At 39.7% G+C, this 14124-nt stretch overlaps 1 non-coding gene across 1 annotated transcript; it reads left to right on the top strand.

Annotated features, from left to right (window-relative positions):
- The first annotated feature begins 9917 nt into the window (after positions 1–9917).
- MIR8871 (microRNA mir-8871) lies at positions 9918–10062 on the top strand. Its single transcript, NR_128824.1, is given in 1 exon segment — positions 9918–10062. It is a non-coding gene; the product is annotated as a microRNA mir-8871 (primary transcript).
- The last annotated feature ends 4062 nt before the right edge of the window (positions 10063–14124 follow it).

Here is a 14124-nt window from a genome sequence, read left to right as displayed (position 1 = left end):
TCAGAGTGTGAGGGAGGTCAGACCCACATAATGGGATTCTTTGTGCCACCAAGCATGATGAGGCAGAAAGCATTTAGCTTTGTTTCTAACTCAGCTCCCTTTTTCGCCTTGGCTTCCAAGAAGCTTCCCTGTTATATTTATTTACTTAAATTTGTCCTGGTCGTGATTCTCAAGTCTTACTCTGTTTTACATGTTCTTATTTTGTGTATTTTTTTAAAGATTTATTTATTTATTTGAGCAAGAGAGAGAATATGCAGTGGTGGGAAGGGGGAGGGAGAGGCAGAGAATCATAAGCAGACTCCATGCTGAGTTTGGAGCCCAATGCAGGGTTTGATTCCTTGACCCTGAGATCAAGACCTGAGCTGAAACCAAGAGTCAGACACTGAACTGACTGCACCACCCAGGCCACCCCTATTTTGTGTATTTTTGTGGGGAACTATTCCACCTCTTTTTTTAAAGTTTGCACTCTTCCAAGGGCAGTTTAAAGGAAAAGAAAGCTTAATTCCTTTCTGGCTCCAGCACTCTAAATTTCATCTTGTGTTTCTACTTAACTCTATTTATTTTGACGCATGAGTAGAGTGAAAGGAAAATTTATTGACTTGGCACCTTGAATATAAATGTTGGGACCTCCTAATTAGCATGAGGTGGCATTGTGACTCCATTCTTGAGCTGTGGTCGAAGACTGCAAAAAGAACTGAGTGATGCAGAGGTGCCTGGGTGGCTTAGTTAGTTATGCAGTCAACTCTTGATCTCAGCCCAAGTCTCAGTCTCAGAGTTGTGAGTTCAAGCCCCAAGTTGGGCTCCACATTGGCCTGGGACCTCCTTACAAAATAAAATGAAAAACATATTTAAAAATAATAATAAAAATACTGAGTGATGCGATGCCATCCTCAGAGCCCTGCAAATAACGAGTAGTTCACCGTTTGCAGAATTACATTTGAATACAGAAAATGAAAATTATTCTTTCAGGTGCCTCACAACACATTACAATGGAGGAATTTTCTTTCCTTCTCAGTTTAAATAAAGCCAGTTTTTCTCTTTTTAGATATGGCGAGAACTTTTTTCCCCACTTCATGCACTGAATTTTGGAATTGGAGGAGATACAACAAGACATGTTTTATGGAGACTAAAGAATGGAGAACTGGAGAATATTAAACCTAAGGTGAAACGAAACTTATGTTTTAAAGAATATCTTTAATGTCGAGTCTTTTCCAGGTAGTTAAATTGTCTGAAATTGCTAGTAAAAAGATTGCTTCTTTAAAGCATTGTTTCACTGTTTTTGCTTTGTGCTCCTTTAAGATAAAGGATACTGTTGTCCTTGCTTAAAAACATTCCAAATAGGTATTAAGAAATCAGTGTATTACTTGCTTAGGTTGTATTTGTAATTGTTAATAATGATCTTCTTCAGCTGTAGGAAGGGATTCGATGCTAATGAGGCATGCTATTCTGTAGACCCAAATACAGTACTGGGAAGACTGCTCAGATGTGGGTGAGAGCGACAGTGCCATCACTGACTTCAGGAAATGATCCTGGATCTGTTTAACCATATAGATTAATTAGTAATCAAGGCCTCCAAGTTTTTCTGAAGAAAATTTGAAGCAGATGTGAATAAATGTTTACCAGAAACATGTACTCACTACCTTAACACATTATAAATGTCCTGAGTTGGCACACTGCCTATAATTTTTTTCAGCCCTAAACAAAGCTGTTAACAGTTGCTTTGTTGAAAATATTTTATTTTTGGCCTTTACAAATTTTTTTTTTAATTTAAAAGATTTATTTTTTTTTTTAAGATTTTATTTATTTATTCATGAGAGACACAGAAAGAGGCAGAGACATAGGCAGAGGGAGAAGCAGGCTCCAGGCAGGGAGCCTGATGTGGGACTCGATCCCAGCACTCCAGGATCATGCCATGAGGGGAAGGCAGACTTATTTAACTGCTAAGCCTCCCAGGCGTCCCGGTTTATTTATTTATTTTAGAGAGAGCATGAGTGAGAGGGGCAGAAGGAGAGGGAGAGAATCTCAAGCAGACTCTGCTCTGAGTGCAGAGCCCATGGGCCTTGATCTCCTGACCCTGAGAACCCAACCTGCACTGAAACCCCTTTTTATTTATTTACTATTTACTTATTATTAAGATTTTATTTAGTAGAGAAAGAGCTCACACATCTGTGTGAGTGGGGGATGGAGAAGCAGAGGGAGAGGGACAGACTCTATGCTGAGCACAGAGTCCAACATGGGAGCTTGATCTCTTGACTCAAAGATCATGACCTGAGCTGAAATCAAGAGTCAGACACTGAACCAACTGAGCCACTCAGGAGCCCATCTTTTTTTTCCCTAAGATTTTATTTTTAAGTAATCTCTACACCCATCATGGGGTTTGAATTTATAATCCCAAGATCAAGAGTCCCATGCTCTACTAACTGAGCCAGCCAGGCACCCCTATTTTTTGACTAATGTAATAGAAAAACTTGTCCATGTTCCTGTCTTTTGTAACAGGGTGGTAAGTTACTTTATTGGATTATACAGTAGGATGTATGTCTCTAGATGACAGCCACCTCGAAATTAATTAATCTGTTTGTCTGCTTATTTATCTATCTATGTATCTACCTGTCTGGATGAACTTGTTGAAACTGCATCCAGCCTCCTCCCCAGCCACTCTTTCTTGAGTATAACTGTGCACGTATTCATACCAGTTACACTCCCTTGGGTACTTTTGTTATTTTTTTCTGGAAGATACTTCTAGTCAAGGAGTTTTTGTGGTAGGAGTTGCAGATGTTTTTCCCTGACTTTCCTAGATTTTACTTTATTTTAGTGTTTTCTTCAACATGCAGAGTTTTAATTTTTATACAGTTGAATTTTTCTTTTTTGTATAGGATTTTAGGAGATTAGCTTCCAACTCCACAATAATGAAAACCTTCTATCATGCTAATGTAGTTCTACTGCTTCAGACTTAATCTGCTTGGAATTTATCCTGAAATATATGAGGCCAAAATCAGTGTTTGAAGATGGCTGCTCAGTTGAAGTTACCCACTACCATTTGACAACTTCACCTTTCCTTCTTTTCATTTTTGAAATAAAATTTTTATATAAACATTGATAAATATTTTTATCTAATATTGATTTTTATCTAAACATTCCTTTATTCCTGGTTATTTATCTCTCTCTGCTTTTTTCTTCTTCCTTTAATCATAGGTCATCGTTGTCTGGGTAGGAACAAACAACCATGAAAATACGGCGGAAGAAGTAGCAGGTGGAATCGAGGCCATCGTACAACTTATTAACACAAGGCAGCCACAGGCCAAAATCATTGTATTGGTATGTAGTCTTTGGGTGTGTAAAGTCTTTGATGTCATTAGGTCAAGTGAGGAATGTTTTCCGAAATATGATCGCTCATGAATATAGAGAATCTTTAGGTGGAAGCAGTTTGTGATACTCCTAAGAGGCTCTTGTCTGATATATCCCATTGTCTTAACCAGTTTCATCATTCCCCAGACCAGCTGTGGGAGTCATCTTTTATCTGCTCATCTTTGTTTAGAAGTGGAAATCCTCTTTGTTGTCTTAGGTAGCCTTAATTTTTTTTTAACTGTCTTCTGATGATTTTTAAAATTACATATGAAACTTGTCCTAATCCTGAGTCTCTTTTTATTAGATGTAGGTTTGGATTAATTTAGATACATTCAGTTAAAGATGGTATATTCATTAGAATCTCTGACTTCTCTAAAACATCAAAGATTCTGTTAGCAAGAAATTGGGTACTTTATAGTCTTACCTTTAATAGAGAGTGCTGCCCTTTGAGGAGCTAAAACATTACATCTTCATAGTCTCAGAGATAGACAAGCTGTCTTTCAGTATGAAAGTTTACCTGTAGATATTCTCAGCAAAACTAAATTTTGAATGAAATCTGATATGTATTCAGTTCATTAATAAGATGATGTTAAAAAGATAGTCATTTATTCAACAAACATGGGGATCACTATGTATGAGACACTGTCTGGGTCCTGAGCAAACAAATGAGTAAGACATCGTCCCTATCTAGTGGTAGATGGACACGGCAATATAAAGAGAGAATTAGCTAATGAGATGTAATTACATCTCATTAGATGTATGCTAATGAGAGTAATTACATTGTATGCTAAGAGAAGAACAGGTTATTTGTTTTGTTTTAAGATTTTATTTATCTAGAGAAAGCAAGTGCGCTTGACAAGGGGGAAGAGCAAAGAGGGGAAGAGAGTGAAAAAATCCCAAGCAGACTCGGTTCTGATCATGGAGCTTGACACAGGGCTTGTTCTGACAACCTGAGATCATGACCTGAGCTGAAACCAAGAGTCAGATGCTTAACCCACTGAGCCACCCAGGCACCCCATGAGAATGGGTGGGTTTTGGACCTAAAAGCTGACATTTGAGTACAGTTTTAAAGAATTCATTGGTCTCCAGGCAAATGGAAATAGGAAAGAAAAGAAGGCATTACATAGGGAGAAAAAAAAAATGATGACAGGCTTGTATTTGTGTGTGTGTGTGTGTGTGTGTGTGTGTATTTGTGTTGGACAAGTGAAGGAAGGTGCTTCAAGAATTTTAGGGCTGACATTGAATAAAGTTTGAGGCCAGGATGTTTAGGAGAAAGAGACCATGGCCAAGTTACATAAAGGATTTGTATGCCTTGATAGGAGTTTGAATTTTTCTTATCAGTGCTGGTACGTTGGTGTGCTTCAGGGTCTTGTCCTTGGCCTACTCTTCTGCCCACTCCAAACACTCTAGCCTTATTTTTTTATTACATGGTATTTAATTTAATTTACTTGCTTGTATCCCTGCTTTACTCTAGAAAGGGTTGCATTGTTAAGAGTCCACCTCTGAGGTACAGTGGCTGGTGTATAGCTGCTTGGGATATATTTGTTGCATGAACGTTGCTGAATACATCCCTGTAAATAGTTGTTTCAACCAGACTTTTAAATCTGATACAAAATCAATCAATCAATCAATCAATCTCAATCAATCTGATACACCCCGGTGTTCTTTACAACACTCAAAATTCAGCAGTGCCTTAAATGACATGTGAGAGAATGATTGCACAAGTCATTGAATATAATAGCCCTGATCCAATGATAGTTACGAAAACTGTGGAAACAAGATTTATGATGTATTTAAGTGAAAAATCCAAATACTAAACTCTTTGTGTATTATATTTAGAATTACTTAAAATACAGATGATCTTTGAACAAAATGACGATCGGGGCACTGACCCCCATACACTCGAAAAGGTACATATAATTTTTCACTCCTAAAATTTAACTACTAAGAGTCTGTTGATCAGAAGCCTTACTGATAAGCAGTTAATTAACACATATTTGGCGTGTTGTATATATGACATACTGCATTCTTAAAGTTAGGGAAAAGAAAATGTGACTAAGAAAACCATAAGGAAGAGAAACTATATTTACAGTACTGTATTTATCGAAAAACATTTGTTTTTCGGACCTGTGTACCTCAAACCTGTGTTATTCAAGGGTCTGCTATAGTAGTCACATGATGAAGAGATTAGGAGCATGATATTTTTCTTTTTTGTTTCTTTTAACATTGATAGTTATTTTAGTAATTATTTTAGGGGAAAAAATCACATGGCATACGTTTGATACACTCATATTAAGGAAAATACAAATACATAAGGTGCTTTTCTCATCCTTGCTTGAAAATCTCAGGGATGGTGCCCTGTTCTTAAGGCTTAATCATTTTTTAGGACTTGATTGTCATGGTATTCTTTGAATGGCAGAACAAAGTATATTTGTTGTTCACTGGTTATCCTTTCTCCTTGAGACTTAAATATGTAAACATTGAGGGCAGTTCTTTTTTGTTAACTGTAGGATGTAGAGGCTTATACTTTGTTATGTAAACTAGGGTTTAGGATTGACTTCATCTGAAATGTTTGAGGTGCTTAACAAGGATAAGAGGTGATGATGTAGGGGAGCTGAATCATAATTATCTCTAATTCTCATTGGAACTATACAATTACACAATAAAGTGGTAATCAAGGCTCCAACATTTTGCTGAAAAATATTAAAGCAGACATGAACAAGTATTTTGGCATAAAGATTTTTTTTCTTTAGTAGAATACCCGTAAAAAATCTATTTTTTGTGAAATAAGACCTCTTACTATAGCCTGTAGGAGAAACAGGTGGAAAAATTTTTGCCTAAATAGCAATAACTTGCTATGTGCTATCATTAGTTATAAACCAACTGAAAGGTTGTCTGACAATTTTATAATAGGATCAACATCTGGAAAAGGACATTTCTAGTTGGAGATGATAAGCCTTGCTCTTGCCATATAAGGGTGGAGTTTTATTGACTATAGGAGGACAGACACGTGATTTATCTGAAAGTTAGATAATTAATATAAGTTAAAAGTGAATTTAGGAAACCTCTGTTTTATGGCAGGTATTATGTGTCTTTGATTGTTCAAGATCATATTTCTTCCCACTGTATTTCTCATGTGCAGTAGTATAGGTTCCACATAGCCTTCAGAAATAAATGTGTATTTGAGCTAGATTATTCTGATGACTGTATGGAGAATGAATTGGAGGGAAGACCACAGTGAAGGTAGGAAGACCACTCAGGAACTTTACGTCAACTGAGTGAGTAGTGGTAAGTAAGTTTCCAAGTACGTATAATCAGAATGGAGGGGGGAAAAGGTTTTGAAAAGTATTAAGGATGCAAAAGCTGAGTAATCTAATGTTACATAGATAAGATATATGGGATGAAACACTCAGGGATGTCAGAATGACCAGTTGGTACAGAGAATGTAGAAGGACCATAGTGTAGGGAGAAGATGATGAATTGGTTTTGGACGTGTCAGTCCGAGAGTTCCTCAGGAAGTTTGGGAAGTTTGGTTCTGGGCTAGAGTGTTTGGAGGAGGCCGAGTAGTGGGCCAAGGACAAGCCCCTGAAGCATACCAACAATTAAGGGACTGGGAGAGGAAGAGGAACTCTTGAAGAAACTGTGAAGGAGTGGTCAGAGAACTTTGATTAAACCAGCCTAGTCCAGTGTTTGAGAAATCAAAGTTTAAAGAGTGCCAAATGGAGTTCTTCCAGGAATCCGAAATCACAGGTAAGTCAGTAGAGAAAAACCAGTGACTCTTATCATCTTCTGTTCTCTGCTTTGCCCCAGGGTTTGTTACCTCGAGGTGAAAAGCCCAACCCATTGAGGCAAAAGAATGCCAAGGTGAACCAGCTCCTCAAGGCTTCCCTGCCGAAGCTCGCCAATGTCCAGCTCCTGGACACGGACGGGGGCTTCGTGCACTCGGACGGTGCCATCTCCTGCCACGACATGTTTGATTTTCTGCACCTCACGGGAGGGGGCTACGCGAAGATCTGCAAACCCCTGCATGAACTGATCATGCAGTTGTTGGAGGAGACCCCCGAGGAGAAACAGACCACCATCGCCTGACTGGCTCCCATCAGTGTTAACCGCACCCCAGCTTCCTCAGATCAGTTATATCACTGGCACTACAGAATCCTTCTCTTTCCTAAGGCACTTTGCATTGTAGAATGTTCCTGGATGTTCATATCTAGTGTTTGAAGGGGAGGAGGGATTTAAACTGGTCCTGTACATAGAAGGTTGGTTTGACACAGGAGACAAAATAGCCAAGGAAGATTGTTGTTAAAATTTGTTTGAAACCAGAAGGGGACATTTTAGTTGTATGTATGACACACTCATTGAATTATCATAGTTTTTCCTGGGACAACATCGAGCCTAAGGACTGAACAAAATGAAGATTTTTTTTCTTGGCCTTTCTTGCTATGGATTATGTCATATATAGTAACGATCACGATCACACCTACTTGGCTTTAAAACAGATGTTTTTCCCAGTTTTTAAGATTCATAATTTAGCCTTTTGTTTTTAGTTTGCTTTACTCCTATGTATTCGCAACATTTCCTTAACATACAGCATCAGATTGAACGTGCTTGTCATTCAGATATGGGAGATGCTATGGTTACAAGTGAATTTGTTCTGTTCTCTTCATCTTTCCCATGTTTAGCAGTGGAAGATAGGTTTTGCCCCATTTGGGGGACTCTACGGAGGGTATTATTTTTATGCTGCTGAATATCATGTCTATAATAGACCCATGCATGCAGCCCTTCCTCCCTATTTCCCTTCATCCCTCTTTGTTTTGGAGGGGTCCTTGTTGACATTACAAGCTTTTAACACATTTTTGACCTAGGAGCTCTGTTGCTGGAAGTGTAAGCCCCCAGCCAGTGACTCTCATGATGATAGTACTGATGTGCAACTCATTCTTGTGTGGTGGTCTGTGCATAGTCTGTGTAGTGCTATCCATAGTCAGAGTTCTGGTTTGGTTTGATTTGTTTTTTCCTTAAAATGTGTTATACTTTCCTTTTTTGGGGAAAAAAAAAAAAAAAAAGACAACCAGAACTCTGTTTCCCATTCCATAAGCCTTGACATTATTTCAAGTTTTATAGTATCTTAAGGTGTATATTTTATTTTTTTTATTGGCTTAGTTTTTAAATTATATCAGTCCAGAAAAAATTGGCCTTTTCTCATGGGGGAACAAATGGAGCCGCTCTTCAGAATGACATTCTACCTTGATCCCACCATTTTAGCGAAAAAGAACTAGGTTTGTTCGACTTTCAGGGCTTCTCTCTAGTGTATTTTCATCTGAGAATTTCAAGAGAGGTCTTTATAATCTTAATGGTTTGCTCAAGCTACAAGAACTGCCATTTTAAAAATAACAGGACAATACATGGTTTATTGTTTAGTATAGCCATGGAATGTATACAAACTGGATCTACATACAAACATTTTAAACTGGACCAGGTGGGTATTGGAGTAACTTATTAAGATGTGCTCTGCACTGATTCTGTTTAACATTCAAGTTCAGTGACCAAGGCAGGTGTTCGATATTCTGCTTGCAAAGCAAGTGTCGGTACTTTTGTTGGAGGGAGTTGGAAGGGATTGCCAATGTGTGCTGAGAGCCACTTCTGATTGAGAGGGTTAGAACTTGGGCTGATGTTTTTTTTGTGAAGCCTCTTTCTAGGAATTTTTTTGGTCTTATTTTTAGTCTTTTTTTTTTTTTTTTTTAAATACATTTCTGAATGTATCATGTCTTCACTAACAACAGAAAGTACATGTGATGTTTACTAGACTTGCTTCCCACATTAAGGTTCCCTCTCTTTTTAGTAGCCCAGATTCTTGCGTTTATCAGGACAGGTTTCTTCTTAGCTGAGGCATAGTTCTAAGGAGGGTGGAGACTTGATGAAGCCAGAAGTTTGAGTGTGAAAGACCGATTCTTATCCAGGTCCTTTTCCGTTTGTCAGAGGGTGGGGAGTATCGTCCAGACAAACCCGTTAGGTTAGGTTACTCCTGCAGCATGCGCTTTCAGCTTCCCTCCTGACTGAGGATCAAATACCCTTTGTGAGCTGGCCTTCAGCTCCTTTGCTTATGTGTGTAAACCTCGGGCGTTACTACATTTTATACCTACCAGAGCTATTCAAGCAATAGTATTTGAACCACTAGCCTTTTAAATAAAAGTCTGCCCCATTACTATTGTGCAGATACTGAGTCCACTTTCATTTCTTGCAAGCTTTCTTTGCACTGCTTTAGGCAAAAAAGCATTCATCTGTTTTTCCTTGATTGACATCCCTGTTTCCTACAGTGACAGAACTTAATGCTTACTCTTTGGATTTCTCTCTTTATACTTCTCATGTATATGTAAATGTAATGCACTGTCCAAGTGAAATGTCCTAGTTGTCTTTGTGATTAAGGGGCCAACTTTCCAGACAGCTAGCAGAGGTGTTCTGACTGCCCGCCCCCGCCCCCCCCCCCACACACGAGTTTTAATTCCTTTGCCCACCTGTTCCCAATACCCTAGCTGACAGCCAGTGATGGCACTATGGATTTCTATGGTCACATTGCGAGTGTGGCAGGTTGAGGATGTACTGCCAAAAGTGACCTAATGCATGTTGGTCTGCTGCCTACATATTCTAGGCTGCCATGGGCAGTGGTCTGATGCCCACTTAGGGTCTTTTTGGGGGGCATCTGTCTAAACCTGAATCTTCTGTGAAAACCTTAACCCAACAGAACAAATCTTGAATAGCTCATGCCCTGCTCTTAAGAATTCTGTCTCTCGTTGTTAAAAAAAAAGACACCTTACTTTAAAAAAATTTTTTAACCTAGTCACTGTTTACAGTTGTATGCTAAAGCCTGAAATATTGTCTGTGCTGTGGTGTATGAGCATTGCCAATTTTATATTTATTGCAGTGAAGAAGAAACTAAAAATATATGAAAATGAGGAGCATGTCCACGCTCCTAAATCTGTGTGGGTGCATGTGGGAGAAGTGAGTCGGGGTCTCTTGAAAGGAGGCTTTTTGGAGTAGGATCTCCCAGGCTTCTCCTTGGTGTTCCTGCTTGGGGATCACTGCTGCTAGCTGACTGGACCTCCCCAACAGAAGTTTGTGATTCTGCTTTGGCAAAGTTTCATTGACTAGTAGAACTCATTCTGTTTTAGTGCATATTTCAATATAAATGTAAACATTTCACTCAAACTTGCTTATGTCTTTCTGTCTCCTTTATCAGACTGGATTCCAATGGAGAGGGAAAAAAGGGATGCTTTTTCCCCCTACCTTAACCACAAGCACATTGGATACTTAGAACATCCTGCTGCTTTTCTGGGGAACTGAATGTCCTGAGCTCACTGTCAACACATCTCCTCAGGGCTGAAGGAGGGAAGGGTGGGGTGAGCAGAGATAAGGAATCCTAAGTAGACTCTTGGGGAAATTGTCCAAGGAAGTGTCTCAGATTGGTTATGAGTAAAAGTTAAAAAGAAAAAGACCTCTTGGTCTTTTTTCCTAATTTCAGTCTAGAATTTATTCACATTAAATTTGTAATTTCCACTGTTTCTGTTTCTCACACTAATAATCCTCAGTTTCCTTTTTTGCACTGTAGAATATCTCTTACTATTGCCCCAGCATGCACTCAAGTGCTTCAAATTAATTGGACTCTGCTGAGTTCCTGTGCCATCTAGGAAGAAAGGCCTCCTAATTCTCTGTAGGTGCATCTGTCCCCATTCTACTGTTGGCTGAGAGGCTGAGGGATTAATGGATGGTATCTGCCTAAAGAGTCCTATAATTTTGGTGCCTGAACTGGAATTTGAACCCAGCTTTACCTAATTTCAGAGTCCTTGTCTTGCCCACTACTCGTGCAATCTGGGGTGTCTTTGTAGTTGTACATTCTGATTCAATGAGTTCATGATAGATATATCCCTCCTTTTTTGGCTGAAGGAGCAAAGTGTCCATCTTCTCACCTGGACCAAGCCAACAGCTTCCTTCAGTCTTTTCTGCAGATGGATCTTTTTAATTCTATCCTCCATATGGCCACACAACTATTAGAATCTATTTAAAGTGCATTACCTGGCCATCTTGCTTTTCTACCTTAAAAACCAGCAGTAGAATGAGACGTGTTCATGGAGCAAGGATTTTTGGTGGTACACATGAAGAGGTTCAAAGACTGCTTGGCTATTAACACGTCAACAGGTTCAGACTGACAGGAAGACACTTAGGTAAATGAAGTTTAAGATCTAAAGGGAATGGGAAAGTGTGTAAGTACAGTCAAATGGCAGAAAGATAACTAAAATAGGAGGTTACCAGCGTGTCCATATGCTGAGTGGGGTTGGGGGCCACTGTCGTAGATAAAAACATTGAGGGTTCATTCATGTGAGACATTAAGAAAGCACATATCTGCCTCTTTACCCATGAGTCCGGAATGTTTTTGCAGATAGTTTAGTCTGGTTGCATGCTGCAGACCACTTAATCTGAACTGGATTAATGGCATCACTCCCAGTATAACATTGTGTGACGACGGAGCTCAGGAAGGAACCTTGAGCTCTCACGTAGCACCTTTGCCTCCCTGAGCTAAAACAGCCTGACCTAAGTATGACCTCTTTATAGCATGAGACTGGAACAAGGGTCAATTACTCAACTGGCCCATCAGAGCCTAACTTGATGACTAGCAACCAACCACGCCAACATTAATTACATCAAACTGATACGCCAGTATAACCTTCCTCAGCAGCTGAAAGCTTCTATGTTTTTTGTATCATCTACTTTATCACTCTTTACCACAGTGACGCTACTGGGTTAAACTGGTTTACTCCTATAAGAGAACAAAATATGGAGAAACTAAGGTATTTTTGTTTTTCTAGTTGCCTTTCTCCCATATCTGATCACACCAAATTCCTCTCTACCCTATCCTCCCTCAGAGGCTTTGCATTTGTCAGCCACTCACTGGTTCCCCTTAATCACAGAGGAGCAGTGACAGCAGCCCTGGCCCTTTGTTAAGTGTATCTGAACTCCTACCCCATGTGAGCTTCTGCATTGGCTTAGGACAAGTGGAGGGAAGACTCCTCACCAGCATCCACTTGGGAAAACTGGATAGAAACCAGCAGAAGAGTCCATTATACTTTTCTCCAGTTGTAGCAGGGGTGAAATCTTAACTCTGTCCATATTTTTACGTAGCCATGAGGCAACGGTCTAAGATGTTTTGATAAACACATTGTCTTCTACTCTGGTTTTATGCTATTTTATGATCTCAAAAAACACTGTACATCCTGATCCAGCTTTGACCTTAACATGTCAGTGTACTGCAGCATGCTCATGGGTTAACTACTGATTGTCCAAGCCATTAGCTAGAACATCCAATGTGCTCCATGATTCGATCCTCTTCAGTTCATTTCTTCCCACATCTTTGAACCTCTGTGCCAACAGCACTGAACTTTGAGTCTATATGACTTTGTTCAAGTTGAGACCCCTTGTCTGGAATATGTTCTTGTTCCTTTGCTAGGCTAGCTCCTACTCATCTTCTAGGATCCCCCTCAGGGACACTTCGTGGGGTGTTTTCTGATTTCCCTGATTTCCAGCTCTGGTTTGTACTAAATCTCTGTCTCTGAGTTCCCATAATACCCTGTGTAAGTCTTTTATCATTGCACTTACTCTGTATTATATGCTTACCTATTTGTCTACACTGTTAGATTATGAATTCCTTAAGAACAGAGAATGTGTTTTAAGTATTTGTGTTCCCAGCACCTAGCTTAGTGACTAGCACAAACTAGGCATTGAATAAATGAAAGTATGAATGAACAGATTGAGTGATTTATTCACGGTCACCTAGCCAGTATAACTGTCAGTACCGAAATTGGAATACAAATCATCTTTTCTTTATTTCCTAAGATTTTATTTATTTGACAGTGAGAGGAAGTGATCATAGACAAGTAGGGGGAGCAGCAGAGGGAGTGGGAGAATCAGGCTCTGCTGAGCAGGGAGCTCAATGCAGGGTTCCATCCCAGGCCCCCAGGATCATGAACTGAGCTGAAGGCAGACGCTTAACAGAATACAAATCCTTCAACTTAATTTCTTGTTCTTTCAGTGGTACCATGCTGCTGCTTGTGAGGAACAATGCCTGTTATTCTTGCCAGTAATAAGGACAAAGTTCACTTAAAAACAGAAAGATGCCATACACACCTATTAACAAAAGGGTTATTTTTGTTTTGTTTTGTTTTTAAGATTTTATTTGTTCATGAGAGACAAGAGAGAGAGGCAGAGATACAGGCAGAGGGAGAAGCAGGCTCCATGCAGGGAGCCCGACGTGGGACTCGCTGCTGGGACCTGGGACTCCGGGACTATGCCCTGGGCCAAAGGGAGGCGCTAAACCGCTGAGCCACCCAGGTGTCCTTACAAAAGTTTTTTGTGCTTTTTAAAAATTTTATTTATTAATGAGAGAGAGAGATGCAGAGACACAGGCAGAGGGAGAAGCAGGCTCCATGCAGGGAGCCCCATGTGGGACTTGATCTCGGGCCTGTGGGATCATGCCCTGAGCCAAAGGCAGATGCCCAACTGCTAAGCCACCCAGGCGTCCCCTTACAAAAGTTTTTGACAAATTTTCTGGAATTGAGTGAAGCCATATGGAATTAATAAGATAGTTTTTTATACGAAGAATGAAGCTAGAAAACAAAGCTAGACTGCTTGAGAGGAACAAAGGTATGGTGAATGAGAGAATCACCTTCGTGAAAGGCTCCGAGGACCAGTGAGGTAACACAAGAAGCCATGGGAGGTGGCCTGTATGTGAGC

The sequence above is a fragment of the Canis lupus genome, chromosome 5, assembly GCF_011100685.1.
Source record: "Canis lupus familiaris isolate Mischka breed German Shepherd chromosome 5, alternate assembly UU_Cfam_GSD_1.0, whole genome shotgun sequence".
Classification (NCBI taxonomy): Eukaryota; Metazoa; Chordata; class Mammalia; order Carnivora; family Canidae; genus Canis; species Canis lupus.
Note: the sequence above shows the minus strand (reverse complement) of the source record. Positions and strands in the feature narration are given on the sequence as shown.